Source organism: Triticum urartu, chromosome 3 (genome assembly GCF_003073215.2).
Source record: "Triticum urartu cultivar G1812 chromosome 3, Tu2.1, whole genome shotgun sequence".
Classification (NCBI taxonomy): Eukaryota; Viridiplantae; Streptophyta; class Magnoliopsida; order Poales; family Poaceae; genus Triticum; species Triticum urartu.
The window spans coordinates 476,944,584-476,963,294 of record NC_053024.1 but is presented as its reverse complement, the minus strand read 5'-3'; the positions used below and the strand labels follow the sequence as shown (position 1 = coordinate 476,963,294).

The window sequence follows — 18,711 nt, the reverse complement described above, 5'->3', positions numbered from 1 at the left end:
TCATAGATGGATCTTGGTGAAACCGTAGGAAAATTTTTGTTTTCTGCAACGTTCCCCAACAGTGGCATCATGAGCCAGGTTTATGCGTAGTTCTCTTTGCATGAGTAGAACACAATTTGTTGTGGGCGTACATGTTGTCAACTTTCTTGCCGCTACTAGTCTTATTTTGCTTCAGCGGTATTGTGGGATGAAGCGGCCCGGACCGACCTTACACGTACACTTACGTGAGACTGGTTCCACCGACTGACATGCACTAGTTGCATAAGGTGGCTAGCGGGTGTCTGTCTCTCCCACTTTAGTTGGAGCGGATTCGATGAAAAGGGTCCTTATGAAGGGTAAATAGAAGTTGACAAATCACGTTGTGGCTTTTACGTAGGTAAGAAAACGTTCTTGCTAGAACCCTATTGCAGCCACGTAAAACTTGCAACAACAATTAGAGGACGTCTAACTTGTTTTTGCAGCAAGTGCTTTGTGATGTGATATGGCCAAAGTTGTGACGAATGATGAATGATATATATGTGATGTATGAGATCATGTTCTTGTAATAGGAATCACAACTTGCATGTCGATGAGTATGACAACCGGCAGGAGCCATAGGAGTTGTCTTTATTTTTGTATGACCTGCGTGTCATTGAGAAACGCCATGTAAATTACTTTACTTTATTGCTAAACGTGTTAGCCATAGTAGTAGAAGTAATAGTTGGCGAGAAACTTCATGGAGACACAATGATGGAGATCATGATGATGGAGATCATGGTGTCATGCCGGTGACAAGATGATCATGGAGCCCCAAGATGGAGATCAAAGGAGCTATGTGATATTGGCCATATCATGTCACTATTATTATTTGATTGCATGTGATGTTTATCATGTTTTTGCATCTTGTTTACTTAGAACGACAGTAGTAAATAAGATGATCCCTCATAATAATTTCAAGAAAGTGTTCCCCCTAACTGTGCACCATTGCGACAGTTCGTTGTTTCGAAGCACCACGTGATGATCGGGTGTGATAGATTCTAACGTTCACATACAACGGGTGTAAGACAGATTTACACATGCAAACACTTAGGTTGACTTGATGAGCCTAGCATGTACAGACATGGCCTCGGAACACAGAAGACCGAAAGGTCGAGCATGAGTCGTATAGAAGATACGATCAACATGAAGATGTTCACCGATGTTGACTAGTCCGTCTCACGTGATGATCGGACACGGCCTAGTTAACTCGGATCATGTTATACTTCGATGACTGGAGGGATGTCTATCCGAGTGGGAGTTCATTATATAATTTGATTAGATGAACTTAATCATCATGAACTTAGTCTAAAATCTTTACAATATGTCTTGTAGATCAAATGGCCAACGTTGTCCTCAACTTCAACGCGTTCCTAGAGAAAACCAAGCTGAAAGACGATGGCAGCAATTATACGAACTGGGTCCGGAACCTGAGGATCATCCTCATAGCTGCAAAGAAAGATTATGTCCTAGAAGCACCGCTAGGTGACGCACCTGTCCCACAGAACCAAGACGTTATGAACGCTTGGCAGACACGTGCTGATGACTACTCCCTCGTTCAGTGCAGCATGCTTTACAGCTTAGAACCGGGGCTCCAAAAGCGTTTTGAGAGACACGGAGCATATGAGATGTTCGAAGAGCTGAAAATGGTTTTTCAAGCTCATGCCCGGGGCGAGAGATATGAAGTCTCCGACAAGTTCTTCAGCTGTAAGATGGAGGAAAATAGTTCTGTCAGTGAGCACATACTCACCATGTCTGGATTACATAACCGCTTAACTCAGCTGGGAGTTAATCTCCCGGACGACGCGGTCATTGACAGAATCCTTCAGTCGCTTCCACCGAGCTACAAGAGCTTTGTGATGAACTTCAATATGCAGGGGATGGAAAAGACCATTCCTGAGGTATTTTCAATGCTGAAATCAGCAGAGGTAGAAGTCAAAAAGGAACATCAAGTGTTGATGGTCAATAAAACCACCAAGTTCAAGAAAGGCAAGGGTAAAAAGAACTTCAAGAAGGACGGCAAGGGAGTTGCCGCGCCCGGTAAGCAAGCTGTCGGGAAGAAGCCAAAGAATGGACCCAAGCCCGAGACTGAGTGCTTTTATTGCAAGGGAAGTGGTCACTGGAAGCGGAACTGCCCCAAATACTTAGCGGACAAGAAGGCCGGCAACACCAAAGGTATATGTGATATACATGTAATTGATGTGTACTTTACCAGTATTCGTAGTAGCTCCTGGGTATTTGATACCGGTGCGGTTGCTCACATTTGTAACTCAAAGCAGGAGCTGCGGAATAAACGGAGACTGGCGAAGAACGAGGTGACGATGCGCGTCGGGAATGGTTCCAAGGTCGATGTGATCGCCGTCGGCACGCTACCTCTACATATACCCACGGGATTAGTTTTAAACCTCAATAATTGTTATTTAGTACCAGCTTTGAGCATGAACATTGTATCAGGATCTCGTTTAATTCGAGATGGCTACTCATTTAAATCCGAGAATAATGGTTGTTCTATTTATATGAGAGATATGTTTTATGGTCATGCTCCTATGGTGAATGGTTTATTCTTAATGAATCTCGAGCATAATGCTACACATATTCATAGTGTGAATACCAAAAGATGTAAGGTTGATAATGATAGTCCCACATACTTGTGGCACTGTCGCCTTGGTCACATAGGTGTCAAACGCATGAAGAAGCTCCATGCAGATGGACTTTTAGAGTCTCTTGATTACGAATCATTTGACATGTGCGAACCATGCCTCATGGGTAATATGACCAAGACTCTGTTCTCAGGAACAATGGAGCGAGCAACCAACCTATTGGAAATCATACATACTGATGTGTGCGGTCCAATGAGTGTTGAGGCTCGTGGTGGCTATCGTTATGTTCTCACCCTCACTGATGACTTGAGTAGATATGGGTATGTCTACTTAATGAAACACAAGTCTGAAACCTTTGAAAAGTTCAAGGAATTTCAGAGTGAGGTTGAGAATCAACGTGACAGAAAAATCAAGTTTTTGCGATCAGATCATGAAGGAGAATACTTGAGTCACGAATTTGGTACACACTTAAGAAAATGTGGAATAGTTTCACAACTCACACCGCCTGGAACACCTCAGCATAATGGTGTGTCCGAACGTCGTAATCGCACTCTATTGGATATGGTGCGATCTATGATGTCTCTTACCGATTTACCGCTGTCATTTTGGGGCTATGCTTTAGAGACTGTCGCATTCACTTTAAATAGGGCTCCGTCGAAATCCGTTGAGACGACACCGTATGAATTATGGTTTGGGAAGAAGCCTAAGCTGTCGTTTCTAAAAGTTTGGGGATGTGATGCTTATGTCAAGAAACTTCAACCTGAAAAGCTTGAACCCAAGTCGGAAAAATGCGTCTTCATAGGATACCCTAAAGAAACTATTGGGTATACCTTCTACCTCAGATCCGAAGGCAAGATCTTTGTTGCCAAGAATGGATCCTTTCTAGAGAAAGAGTTTCTCTCGAAAGAAATAAGTGGGAGGAAAGTGGAACTTGATGAAGTATTACCTCTTGAACCAGTAAGTAGCGCAGCTCAAGAAAATGTTCCTGAGATGCCTGCACCGACTAGAGAGGAAGTTAATGATGATGATCATGAAACTTCAGATCAAGTTGCTACTGAACTTCGTAGGTCCACAAGGACACGTTCCGCACCAGAGTGGTACGGCAACCCTATCTTAGAAATCATGTTGTTGGACAACGGTGAACCTTCGAACTATGAAGAAGCGATGGCGGGCCCCGATTCCAACAAATGGCTTGAAGCCATGCAATCCGAGATAGGATCCATGTATGAAAACAAAGTGTGGACTTTGACAGACTTGCCCGATGATCGGCGAGCGATAGAAAACAAATGGATCTTTAAGAAGAAGACGGACGCGGATGGTAATGTTACCATCTATAAAGCTCGACTTGTCACTAAGGGTTATCGACAAGTTCAAGGGGTTGACTACGATGAGACTTTCTCTCCCGTAGCGAAGCTGAAGTCCGTCCGAATCATGTTAGCAATTGCCGCATACTATGATTATGAGATATGGCAGATGGATGTCAAAACGGCATTCCTTAACGGTTATCTTAAGGAAGAACTGTATATGATGCAGCCGGAAGGTTTTGTCGACCCTAAGAATTCTAACAAGGTATGCAAGCTCCAGCGATCCATTTATGGGCTGGTGCAAGAATCTCGGAGTTGGAACATTCGCTTTGATGAGATGATCAAAGCGTTTGGGTTTATGCAGACTTATGGAGAAGCTTGCGTTTACAAGAAAGTGAGTGGGAGCTCTGTAGCATTTCTCATATTATATGTAGATGACATACTTTTGATGGGAAAAGATATAGAACTTTTGGACAGCATTAAGGCCTACTTGAATAAGAGTTTTTCAATGAAGGACCTTGGAGAAGCTGCTTATATATCAGGCATCAGGATCTATAGAGATAGATCAAGACGCCTCATAGGTCTTTCGCAAAGCACATACCTCGATAAGATATTGAAGAAGTTCAATATGGATCAGTCTAAGAAGGGGTTCTTGCCCGTGTTGCAAGGTATGAAATTGAGCTCAGCTCAATGTCCGACCACGGCAGAAGATATAGAAGAGATGAGTGTCATCCCCTATGCCTCAGCCATAGGGTCTATTATGTATGCCATGCTGTGTACCAGACCTGATGTAAACCTTGCCGTAAGTTTGGTAGGAAGATACCAAAGTAATCCCGGCAAGGAACACTAGACAGCGGTCAAGAATATCCTGAAGTACCTGAAAAGGACTATGGACATGTTTCTCATTTATGGAGGTGACGAAGAGCTCATCGTAAAGGGTTACGTCGACGCTAGCTTAGACACAGATCTGGATGACTCTAAGTCACAAACCGGGTACATGTATATGTTGAATGGTGGGGCAGTTAGCTGGTGCAGCTGCAAGCAGAGCGTCGTGGCGGGATCTACATGTGAAGCGGAGTACATGGCAGCCTCGGAGGCAGCACATGAAGCAATTTGGGTGAAGGAGTTCATCACCGACCTAGGAGTCATACCCAATGCGTCGGGGCCGATCAAACTCTTCTGTGACAACACTGGAGCTATTGCACTTGCCAAGGAGCCCAGGTTTCACAAGAAGACCAGGCACATTAAGCATCGCTTCAACTCCATCCGTGAAAATGTTCAAGATGGAGACATAGAAATTTGTAAAGTGCATACGGATCTGAATGTCGCAGATCCATTGACTAAACCTCTTCCGCGAGCAAAACATGATCAACACCAGAACTCTATGGGTGTTTGATTCATCACAATGTAACTAGATTATTGACTCTAGTGCAAGTGGGAGACTGTTGGAAATATGCCCTAGAGGCAATAATAAAAGGATTGTTATTATATTTCCTTGTTCATGATAATTGTCTTTTATTCATGCTATAATTGTGTTATCCGGAAATCGTAATACATGTGTGAATACATAGACACCAATATGTCCCTAGTAAGCCTCTAGTTAACTAGCTCGTTGATAAACTGATACTCATGGTTTCCTGACTATGGGCATTGGATGTCGTTGATAACGAGATCACATCATTGGGAGAATGATGTGATGGACAAGACCCAATCCTAAGCATAGCACAAGATCGTGTAGTTCGTTTTGCTAGAGCTTTTTCCAATGTCAAGTATCTTTTCCTTAGACCATGAGATCGTGTAACTCCCGGATACCGTAGGGGTGCTTTGGGTGTACCAAACGTCACAACGTAACTGGGTGACTATAAAGGTATACTACGGGTATCTCCGAAAGTGTCTGTTGGGTTGACACGGATCGAGACTGGGATTTGTCACTCCGTATGATGGAGAGGTATCTCTGGGCCCACTCGGTAATGCATCATCATAATGAGCTCAAAGTGACCAAGTGTCTGGTCACGGGATCATGCATTACGGTACGAGTAAAGTGACTTTCCGGTAACGAGATTGAACGAGGTATTGGGATACCGACGATCGAATCTCGGGCAAGTAACGTACCGATTGACAAAGGGAATTGTATACGGGGTTGCGTGAATCCTCGACATCGTGGTTCATCCGATGAGATCATCGAGGAGCATGTGGGAGCCAACATGGGTATCCAGATCCCGCTGTTGGTTATTGACCGGAGAGCCATCTCGGTCATGTCTACATGTCTCCCGAACCCGTAGGGTCTACACACTTAAGGTTCGGTGACGCTAGGGTTGTAGAGATATGTATATGCAGTAACCCGAAAGTTGTTCGGAGTCCTGGATGAGATCCCGGACGTCACGAGGAGTTTCAGAATGGTCCGGAGGTAAAGAATTATATATAGGAAGTGCTATTTCGGCCATCGGGACAAGTTTCGGGGTCACCGGTATTGTACCGGGACCATCGGAAGGGTCCCGGGGGTCCACCGGGTGGGGCCACCTATCCCGGAGGGCCCCATGGGCTGAAGTGGGAGGGGAACCAGCCCCTAGTGGGCTGGTGCGCCCCCCTTGGGCCTTCCCCCTGCGCCTAGGGTTGGGAACCCTAGGGTGGGGGGCGCCCCACTTGCCTTGGGGGGCACTCCACCCCCCTTGGCCGCCGCCCCCTTGGGAGATTGGATCTCCAGGGCCGGCGCCCCTCCCACTTGGGGACCCTATATATAGAGGGGGCGAGGGAGGGCAGCCGCACCCCATGCCCCTGGCGCCTCCCTCTCCCCTCCAAGACCTCCTCCTCCGTAGAGAACGGCGAAGCCCTGTTGCGGTGACTGCTGCATCCACCACCACGCCGTTGTGCTGCTGGATCTTCATCAACCTCTCCTTCCCCCTTGCTGGATCAAGAAGGAGGAGACGTCACGCCGACCGTACATGTGTGGAATGCGGAGGTGCCGTCCGTTCGGCGCTAGGATCTCCGGTGATTTGGATCACGTCGAGTACGACTCCCTCATCCCCGTTCTTTGAACGCTTCCGCTCGCGATCTACAAAGGTATGTAGATGCAATCCGATCACTCGTTGCTAGATGAACTCATATATGGATCTTGGTGAAACCGTAGGAAATTTTTTGTTTTCTGCAACATTCCCCAACAGAAACATGATAAGCATCATGACTGGCTCAAGCGTCAAATGCAGAGCCTCTTGGTGGATGTCAATCGCATTCGCAACCTTGCCACCAAGAATGCCTTTGTCACTCATGAAACATGTCACTGGTCGTGGAAGAGTCTGACTCTGTTGAGCTCTGAAGATGATCTTCAACAGGATGGCTTCACGGAGAGATTCAAGTTTGATTCAACTCCTCCCCGGAACACTCACTTGCGTCGGACTTCCTCACTCGAAGACTCTGACTATTCTTCCTCAGCTGCAACTGTTAATGCCAGAGTCATTGATGACCAAGATGATGCTACTTCACCACCTCCAACTTCGGCGCGTATCGACACTGCACCACCAAACCTCAACGATGACTCTGCTGCTTCGCCTACTCCTCATGGGAACGACTAGAAAGCTCTATGTCTTCAAACCTTTTTGGTCATTACTGACAAAAGTGGGAGAAGCATATGAGTTGATAGTCTTCAAGCAGGTCCATAAGGGTGGTTGCTATACATTTGCTAAGTGCTTACAAATCTCACTTTTGATACATTTGGTTCTTTGAGTTGTAACACTTAAACTTGATGGTCGTTTGCTACCTTTTCGGTCAACTATGTGATGCGATGATAAATTCCGCATGTGCGATGATAAATTCCGCACGAAGTCATTTTGCAGACATCCATTTTTCATTATGCATGTCATTATCTTTGCTATACCCCTTCATGCATGATGAATTGTCTTCATAAGTAGAAGAGGATCTTCGCAAGTACAACCTGTCATGTGAATTTGCATTCAAAAGCAAAATACTTATATGCACATCTTCAGGGGAGCCTTTTTGCTACTTACGAAGACAATACCTCAATCCTTTACAATTTCACATACTTTTATCCCCGTTGAAAACTTCAACTAGTTTGTCATTAATCACCAAAAAGGGGGAGATTGTAAGTGCATCTAGTGCCACCCCTAGTTGGTTTTGGAGTATTGACGACAAACCTGGTTGAGGGACTAATGTGTTTATGAGAATTGCAGGATAACACAGGTAGTAGTCCCTCATTGATTCGGTTTACCTACCGGAGATGACCCCTAAAAATGTGTGAAGACATTGAAGACAATGGTGGTATGTGAAGATATTCACACTGAAGACTATGACATGAGAAGACATCGCATGAAGACTTTGGAGCGCGAAGACATAGTTGTTTCATAGTTTCATTTTCTTCTTTGTTGAGTCATAGGAACCACCATACTGTTAAGTGGGGTCCAAGTGAACAAAGTCAAAATGACTACAGTGATACTCAACCAAATCCTAAGTCTTCGAGCGAACAATGAGAACAAAACTTATCCAGAGCTGGATAAGTCAGCTTTACTTGTAGCCCAAGTCAAGCTGCCGCGTGTGTTTGAAATCTGACCGTTGGAACACGTGTCAGTTCCTTAGTGACCCAGGGTCATTTTAGACAAATCAGGTTGGGTTGCCTAGTGGCTATAAATAGCCCACCCCCTACACCATAAATTGGTGGCTGCTCAGAGTTAGTGCACGGCTTTTGTCATTTGAGAGCAACCCACCTCCGAAGCCTTTGAGAGAGAAAACCTTGCGAGGACAAAGCCCTAAACACCCAGAGCCAAAGAGTGTTAGGCATCACTGAAGTCTTTCTGTCTGTGTGATCTGAAGACTTGTTACACTTGAGGACTGTGTATCCTCCAGCCGGTTAGGCGTCGTGTTCTGAGCATCCAAGAGTCATTGTGGATCGCCGGTGAACGATGTCTGTGAAGGTTTGGAAGTCTACCTTGAAGACTTACCTGAGTGATTGGGAGAGGACTAGGTGTCCTTAGCTCAAGGGGAATAAGGTGAAGACACGGTCTTCTGAGTTGAAACTCAGCCTCCCTAACCAGACGTACAGTTGTCACAGCAACTGGAACTGGTCCAACAAATCCTTTGTCTTCACCAAGCAACTGGTTCTATCTCTTCCCTCTCTTTACTTAAAGTTGATCTTCGTGAAGTCGTTGCCCGCTTGCATTGTCTGTTTGACTTCACTGTGTGACTGTTTGTTCTGATTGGCTTCATACTATCTTCCATCCTGATCCATACTGCCTAGCTGCTAACAGTCTTCGTGCTTTCACTTCATTGTATACTTGACTATGGCTTGCCTAGTGTAGTCTACCTTCTGATGCATATTAATAGGTTCATTTATATCGTTTGTCTTCGAAACCTCCATGTTTTGAAGACTTTCATAAAAATCGCCTATTCACCCCCCCCCCCTCTAGTCAATAACTAGCACTTTCATCAACACAACTAGTAAGTAATATTTTTCTACTAATTTGATGCTATCTAATCAGCATGTAATTCAAATTTCAGAGATCAGTTCGCATAAACTTATGGTTTCTTCCAGCTGGAGGAATTTTCCTTAGGGAAATGAATTGGACGGGTTATTCTTGGGGATAGCATTCGCCTTCTAATCAGACGAGGTTAATTACCTTGGCCCTTGAACAATGGTGTAGGCGGTTCTTGGTTTCGCTCGCTCGATCTGATTGGAGCTTGGGAGCATATTCGCTCCACAAAAGGGGGGGGGATAAAAATGATCCTTTATTCCCCAAATTATTGCATATTTGCCATGTAGAGTGCCCATGGATATTTAGACCTAGATATATTTATTGCTTGTATTATGGACATGCGAGTTTCATATTCAGTCCGTAAAATAAGGGTGTAAAAGTGATCCTTCATTCCCCAAATTATTGCATATTTGACATGTAGTTGTTATACACTTGCACAATGTTGCTTGCAGGACATGTGTTGGATGGTTATTTTTTTATTCTGAAAGGAGATCTTGTATGTTGCTATGTTCTTTCAAATCGTGGATAACATTTTGATCTAAGTGAGCTGGTTCTTTCAATTGGTGCATAGCATGTTCAATTGAAGTTCAAGCAAACAGAGTATGAAGTATGAGATAGTTTAGATTCTCACTAAATATCATGGTGATTCATTCCAATTTTAGTATCTCATAATGTGATGCCCAATTACTTTTACCTAATATAATTCATATATGATTATTTTCTGTAATGTGTGAAACATTTTTCAGGGACCATCTTTCTAATGTTTTCTTACCATTCTTTTGACAACTGATTTCAGTACCACTTGTAATAATTTCTTAGATGATTTCCTGGACAATTACACTCCCATATTTTTGGAATTAATAACACCAATGAGTTAATATAACACTGATATTTTTGGTAGGTTTTCTGTCTATCTGTTACATAGCAAATGAGATCATTCACCAGCACACTCAAGCAGAAGCAGCAATAGAAGACACATATGTGCGATGTGCTCAAGAGAATGACGTCTCTACAATCTGGATGTTGCCCAGATAGCAGAGATCATAAAAACAGGAGAATCATGGGTAAGGTCTCCCTTTCATGTCAATCCTTCTTAGAAGGGATGCAACATGTTAGTAACTGTATAGATGGTTCAATTGATTGTGAAGTGTGTGTTCATGGAGGTGGAAGGGGGGCATTGTGAGCCGGATTTGTCACTACTGAGGTGGCGAACATGGACTGGGGTTGCCGAGTGCAAATGAAGCTAAAGACAACATATAATTATTTAGATCATTTCTCTCTGTATACACGGTTGAGTTAAATTGCGAGTGAAGTGGATTTCAATTATTTTAAGATTGTTGCAGGATATATTTTTTATACATACAAAATTTTATATGTATTATATTCGTAGGTGCGATTAAAAAAATATCTGCAAAATTTGATATGCATTGTATTAATGTGCACATGAAAAAAAGGCCCGTGGCAACGCATGGGCGATCTACTAGTATTACAGGAAGGAGGGAGTAGTATGTAGGGGTTGTGAGGATGGTCACTGGAGGCTCCAGGACGAACCTTGAACTCTGAAAAAATCAGCTTGGATTAACTACCGAACTTATCCTCTATAATACTAAGCTTCCTAGGTTTAAAGAGCCCACATTCAATTGAAGTCTCCAATTAAAATTGGATCATCGATTTTGACTGGATCAATAATTTCTCAAAGCTTTCCCATTTAATTTTTTTATACAATACACTATGTTTTCTAATTTTAAGGCCTCACAATTAATCAAAGTATTCAATTTAGAATTGTGACATATGATTTTGACCGGGTCAATAATTTCTAAAGCTCTTCCATTCAATTCTTTTAATACACTATGTTTCTCTAATTTTGAAGGTCTTCCGTTCAACGGAGGTATTTAATTTTGCATTTGGTTTACGATTTTGGCCAGGCCAATAATTTTCCAGATCAATTAGCAGCAATCAGCTTATAAAAACATATCAATCTCACACACCCTCCCACTATATAGAAAAAAATAAGCGTTACAATATGATATTGTAGCATCAATATAGTATATGCAACTGACACAGAATTTTTTTAAAAATAAATATAGACTAATTTGCGGATAACACAGAATCAGCGGATAACACAGAATCACACGACAAAAGGCCCACCAAATCAACCCATTATAAATAAAAATAATACACACTCTATTATCCCCCACGCGCCAAACTAAATATTTTATCAGTTTCAATAATATAAGGGGTATTAGTTTCTTTTTGGAAAGTGAAATTTGTTTAATTTTGACCAAGTTTAGTGTAAAAATATCGACATCCACAATATTAAACAAAGTATGAAAATTCATTTCAATACCAATATGATATTATGAATTTTGATATATTCCTACAAATTTGATCAGATTAAAAAGATTTGCCTTTTCAAAAAGTAATAACCTTATTTTTTTAAACAGAGAGGTTTTCTTTAAGAAACCCAACAACAACAACGGCGCAACAAAGCACGCCCAACCCTTCTAGTAGAAGTCTAAATTTAGACGGGGCCTTTCATATATAGAGTAACTAAGGAACTTATAGAAAGCTAAATTTGATGAGGGGCGTTTTGGCTCCCGAACGCTCCCGGATGAATAGTCAAAATTTTGAATTTTTTGTAGATGTCGTGTTAGTGTTGCAAGCATGCTTTGCAATTTATTGTGAAACGAAGCAGCAGGATGAAAAAAATTTGAGATGACATTTGGTCCTCCAATTTGATTTTTGCACAAACCGAACTGCTTAAACTTTTTTTGCGGGAAATTGTCGATCTATTCATCTACAATCATGGCAGTACAACGAACACTAGAAATAATAAAAATTACATCCGGATTCATAGACCACCTAACGTCAACTACAAGCACTGAAGCGAGCCGAAGGCGCGCTGCCATCATCGCCCCTCCCTCACCGGAGCCGGACACAATTTGTTGTAGTAGACAATTGAGAAGTCGTTCTGCTAAGGTCCCATAGGACCAACGCCCCAGAACAGCAACCGCCGCCGATGAAGAGGATTTTAGATCGGAAGGATCCAACTTGAAGACACATGAACAAAGACGAACAAAGACCGGATCCGAGCGGATCCACCAAAAACAACCACCGCCCAAATCTCGTGAGATCCGCCGGAGACACACCTCCACACGCCCTCCGACGATGCTAGACACATCATTGGGACGGGGACTAGGCGGAGAGAATCTAATTCCATCTTCAAGAAGTCACCACTGTCTCGTCTTCTTGAGCAGGACACAAATCCTAACAAAACTTGAGAAAGCACCTAAAAACGAAGCTCTCCCGCCGGCAAGGGCAGGATCCACCGCGCACCCATGGCCCTAAAGCCACAGGAGACGTGGGAGATTGCCGCGCCGCCGATGGAAGGCAGAAACCCTAGCCACCTTTTTTTTAAAGGAGGGACAAAGGGAGGAGAACCGAACTGCTTAACCTTTTTGTCTTAAAATTTGTATGTAGCATTTGGACGTGATAAATTGTTTTCTGCACAAACTGAACTACTTAACATTTTTGTCTTAAAATTTGCAGGTAGCATTTGGATGTGACAAAGATCACCTAAAAATTTTATATTAAATTTTTAACATCTGATTTAAATTTGCTGGTAGCATTTGGATGTAACAAAGATCACATAAAATTGTTGTATTCGCTTCTTTAACATTTGAAAAAAATATTTTTGGGACGGAAGCATGTGCTTCCGGGGGAGCCAAATTGAATTTCTGTAAATTTATAAGACATATTATCCCTCGTTGTGAGCAATTTGTCTCGATCGCCTGCACGAGCGCTCCGAGCGGGCCGGCCCAATACAAAGCTTTCAGATGCCCTTTTTTATTTTCTTTTTTATGTGTGTTTTCTCAACCGTTTTCTGTTTTTCTATATCCGTTTTTCATCTCTGTTTTTCATTTTGCTTACTCTTCTTCTCGTTTTGCTTTCTTCTTCTTTTTTTATCATTTTATTTCTAAATTCATTAATACTTCTTACAAATTTACAAATAATTTAAATTCATGAATATGTTCTAAGTTTATAATCTTTTTTTGATTATGGACATTTTTTGAATCCACTATCATGTATTGATTTCTGAATATATTTTTCAATATGTGAGTATTTTTTGAATTCATGAATATTTTTTGAATCCCGCATGATTATATTTTGAACTTGCTAATTTTTTTCTTCTGATTTCAGGGTTATTTTTTTGAATTTGCCGGGAGCATTTTTGGATACGTGAATATTTTTTGAATTCACGTATATTTTAAGATCCTCCAACATTTTTTGAATACGTAAATATTTTTGAGTTCGCCATTATCCTATTTCTAAGTCGCTAGTATTTTTGAACTCGTGAATATTTTTCAAAATTCACAAAATTTTGGAACCTGGTTTCTGTGAATTTATGAACATTTTTGGATTTAACGAACATTTTTTATTTATGATTTTTTTCTTTCAAATCTCCTTCCCATAGATTTGACCGCAGCGGCTTGGTCAATCGTCAATGCCCGAGTGATTAATGGTACGGACCCGTAAATTCGTTAACAACAGGTTTAGAGAAGACCTTACGTTGCATGGTTGTGCGCTGTACCGTGACTTGTGATGAATTAATCAGTGATATAATCTTAGAAAGAACGGCGATATTGCCTGGCTTGCAAAAAGATACTGCACCCAATCAGCGTGAAACACAATGCTCTAGAGATAGAGAGTGGCTTGCAGATGTCTACGGCTATTTTTTTTTTGAAACGGAGGCATAAGATTTGCTTCATCTATTAAATAAGAAGAGAATAGAGAGAGAATTACGACACACCCACGCATGACAATTACTCGCCCAGAAAAATATTCCCTATTTTCTTTGCGCCCACGGCCACCCAAAGCTTGGCCTCATCGACGATGGCGGTGAGTAGGATTGTCGGTGGCGCATTCTTGTGGCGGAACACCCGTGCATTTCTTTCATTTCAAATGGTCCACGAGACGAGCATGGTGAGGGAGGCCATAGCTTGCCGGTTAGGGTTGCGGTTGTCGGTTCTCTTGTCCCACCACTGGTAGACGGAATCGTTCATGAGCCACTCAGGTGTATCCATGTGCGCGAGACTTAGCTTCTCAATGAGAGACTTTCATAGCTAAATCGTGTAGCGGCACTTGAAGAAAAGGTGGGCTCCCGATTCTTGCTCCCTATTGCAAAGCTTGCAAAGGCCATAATTTGGCCAACCTCGTCGCTCCAAGCGATCGGCGGTCCAGACCCTACCTTGCAACGCCAACCAAGCAAAAAACTTAATCTTTGGAGGTGCCCATGCCTTTCAAACCATGCGATCCAAGGGGGGAGAGTCGTGCCTAGGAATTGAACCTTGTACGCGGTGGCCGTCGTGTAGATCCCATCGTTCACATGCTTCCAAATGATGACGTCTTCGGTTTGCTCATGAAGGTGGACGTCATTAAGGAGCATCCAAAGAGTGAAGGACTCCCGAATGTGGGCGACAGAGACAACCGTGTCTATGCCGTGATTGATCTTGAAGATCCAAGCGTTCCCTGTGAGGGCCTCACGGACCTTTCAATTCTTTCTTCTCGAGGCCGCAAACAAGAGTGCGCAATATCCTTGGGTTTGCGACCAAGAAGCCACGGGGAGCCCAAAATGGTGTTTCGGCGCCATCCCTTACAGTGATAGTCGTAGAGGCATAGAAAAACTCAAGGTCTGTTGGAAATATGAGCAATTTACAAAATGATTTTATTAACAGAAATACTAGATAAAGCATGACTAATATAATAGAGATAAAACAAGTCATGCTTTCTGACAGAGAGAAGGTAAATAGCTTCTGCATATATGAACCGTAGCCTAGCATATCTACAGAAGACAGTAGAACTAGTTGCATATATGAGGTAGAACCTAACATATCTAGAGCAAGTACTAGTAGGAGAAACTGTGGCAGGACATCTAACAGAAAGAAGAATACGTACGGGACAGCAGCAGTAGCACTGGACTTGGGGTCGGTGTCCTCGCCAGCCATGTCGTCGAGGAGGTTGTCAACGTCGGGGAAGAAGTCGTCGTCGGGGAAGTAGTCGTCGGAGTCCGGGGCGTCCGTGACGAAGGAGTCAGTCGGTAGTCGCGCAGAGCGCTCCCCAAAAACCTTATCACCCTTCTCCCATACAGGACTCAAAGAGGTGCGATTTCAGAGGCCTACTGTCCCGACGTGCGGTGCACGCCGCAAGCCAGGATAAGGAAGATAGCAGCAGCTCAGAGATGGAACCGATGGCGAGAGGAAGGAGAAGTTCTGGTGCGTCTCTCTTGGAGGAGCGACCTCCCTTTTATAGGCGCAAGAGAAGGAGGCGAGAGGGCAGCGACGGAAGGGTTCATTCTCGCAACCCGCAGCGCGTCATGACGAGGCGTGGCGTGGCGTGGCGAGGCGGGCGACGGAGGAGGAGCGCGCGTGGATATCCCTCTTGTTCTCATACTCGTATAAGTGGGGAAAGAACCTCCCTTATAAGGAGGTCCAACTCCCACTAAACTAGCAATGTGGGACTAAACTTTAGTAGTATCCCTTGCCTTGCACAAATGGGCTAAGTGGGCCTCTAGGATTTATTAGGAATTTCTGAAATTTTTATTGGGCTGCCCAAAATAGACTAAATTCCAGCAATCCCCCACCAGATCCCAGAGGCACACAGAAATTTGCCTTTGGTTCCAAAACACTGTTTTATATACCGGTACTGCAGTGGAGACTGTTAAGTTGAACTTCCACCTAGAACTCTATGCTACACTAGTAAGCAACTTGAACAGTGGACTAGGTCTTGAACTGCAAGTTTTCTGCGAATCTAGCTTCACATAAAGCCTTGACCAATACGTGGCTACCGTGGGTCTTCCCCGCGGGTGGAGTTTATGCATCATACTCCGTGACCTTTTATGAGTTTACTAGAGAGAACCCTACTCTCATGGATTGCGACGTTTAACAATCATACTTATATAGGTGTGTTCTTCAAAAGATGTTCTACAGGATAACATCTCTGCTTAAATAAGCCACTTAGAACACATTAAGATATACATCAACCTGCCATGCAGATTAGGAGAGTATTGCATCTTCATGGAGTGGTATTGTGAATAGTAAGGATGCTCTCCTCTCAGTTGACCAACAGTTTGTCTTCCACATCTAATTCACGGGATCTCCGATCACAAAGAATAGGTTACCACTGTGAACAACTCATATTGTGGGTCTCATACCCATCTCCCTCGATGCATTATCTATCACATTACGTGATAAACCCTTAGTAAAAGGATCTGCCAGATTTTTAGACGTTTGGATATAATCCAATGCAATAACTCCGGAGTTTTTCATTTTCCTGACAGACTTTAACCTTCTCTGAATGTGTCTTTATGACTTCATGTTATCCTTTGAGCTGCTCACTTTCGTGATCACAGTTTGATTGTCGCAGTTCATAAGGACACCCGGTACAGGTTTCTCAACAACCGGCAAGTCATTCAAGAGCCGGCGAAGCCAATCTGCTTCAACAGTAGCTGTATCTAGTGCTGTGAGTTCTGCTTCCATTGTTGACCTCGTTAAGATGGTCTGCTTGCAAGACTTCCAAGAAACAGCGCCGCCTCCATGAGTGAATACATAACTGCTCGTGGCCTTTATCTCATCAGCATCTGAGATCCAGTTTGAGTCACTATACCCTTCAAGCACCTTTGGATGCCCGGTGTAGTGAATTCCATAATTTGCAGTGCCTTTCAAATAACGCAAAACTCTCTCTAGAGCTTTCCAATGCACATCTCCTAGTTTTGAGACAAACCGACTCAATTTGCTAACAGCAAAAGAGATGTCAGGTCTTGTAGCACTTGCTAAGTACATAAGCGAGCCAATAATCTGAGAATATTTCAATTGATCTCTAGCAATTCTTCGATTCTTTCGAAGTAACACACTCGCATCATATGGTGTTGGAGAGGGCTTGCAGTCACTATAGCCAAAGCGACTGAAGATCTTTTCCACATAGTGAGATTGAAGCAATGTAATCCCACCATCATAGTCTCTCAACAACTTGATGTTCAGAATAACATCAGCCACTCCTAAATCCTTCGTCTCAAAACAACGAGATAGGAAAACCTTGACCTCCTTAATAACATTCAGATTTGTTCTGAAAATCAGTATGTCATCAACATACAAGCACAGGATAACTCCCTCGCCCCCACCATGGCGATAGTACACACATTTGTCAGCTTCGTTCACAACAAATCCTGCAGCTGTTAAAGTTATTTCAAACTTCTCATGCCACTGTTTGGGTGCTTGCTTAAGTCCGTACAAAGACTTCAGCAACTTGCACACTTTCCCTTCCTGACCATCTAGTACAAACCCATCTGGTTGTTCCATATAAATTTCCTCGTCCAACTCTCCATTTAGAAAAGCAGTCTTAACATCCACTTGATGAACGAGAAGACCATGCGAGGCAGCTAGTGAAAGTAGAACTCGAATAGTGGTCAGTCGAGCCACAGGTGAGTAAGTATCAAAGAAGTCTTCACCTTCCTTTTGGGTATAACCCTTAGCCACGAGCCGAGCCTTGTACTTTTCAATAGTACCATCAGGCCTAAGCTTCTTCTTGAATACCCATTTGCATCCTATAGGTTTGCACCCATAAGGACGATCAGTTATCTCCCAGGTTTCATTCGCCAAGATGGAATCCATCTCGCTACGAACCGCTTCCTTCCAGTAGTCAGCATCTTCAGATGCATAGGCCTCTGAAATAGAACTAGGAGTGTCATCTATGAGATACACAAGAAAATCATCACCAAAGGACTTTGCAGTCCTCTGTCTCTTGCTCCTAGTGGGAACTTCATTGTTCTCCTCCACAGGACTTTCAAAGTGTTCCATCGAAATAGCAGGTTTGGTAATTGTAACTGGTTCCTGATTCGATGAACTAGGCATCTCCTGATTAGATGAGGTAGCCATATCCTTCATGGGAAAGATATCTTCAAAGAAAGTCGCATCATTCGACTCCATGATCGTACCGACATGTATGTCAGGTACCTCAGATTTTACAACCAAGAATCTATAGCCAATGCTATGAAAAGCATATCCCAGGAAAACACAATCCACAGTCTTTGGTCCAAGCTTTCGCTTCTTTGGAATTGGAACATTGACTTTAGCCAAACAACCCCATGTTCGTAGATAAGAGAGTTTTAACCTTTTATTCTCCCATTCCTCCGATGGAGTTATCTCTTTGTTCTTTGTGGGAACTCGGTTTAGGACATGATATGCAGTCAATATCGCCTCCCCCCACCATGCCTTGGAGAGACCCGAAGTGTCTAACATGCTGTTAACCAAATCTATT

At 43.1% G+C, this 18,711-nt stretch overlaps 1 long non-coding RNA gene across 1 annotated transcript; it reads left to right on the top strand.

Moving 5' to 3' along the window:
* Nucleotides 1-9,635: 9,635 nt before the first annotated feature.
* LOC125548514 lies at nt 9,636-10,731 on the top strand. The gene is made up of 2 exons (XR_007301108.1): nt 9,636-10,463; nt 10,548-10,731. It is a non-coding gene; the product is annotated as an uncharacterized LOC125548514 (long non-coding RNA).
* The last annotated feature ends 7,980 nt before the right edge of the window (nt 10,732-18,711 follow it).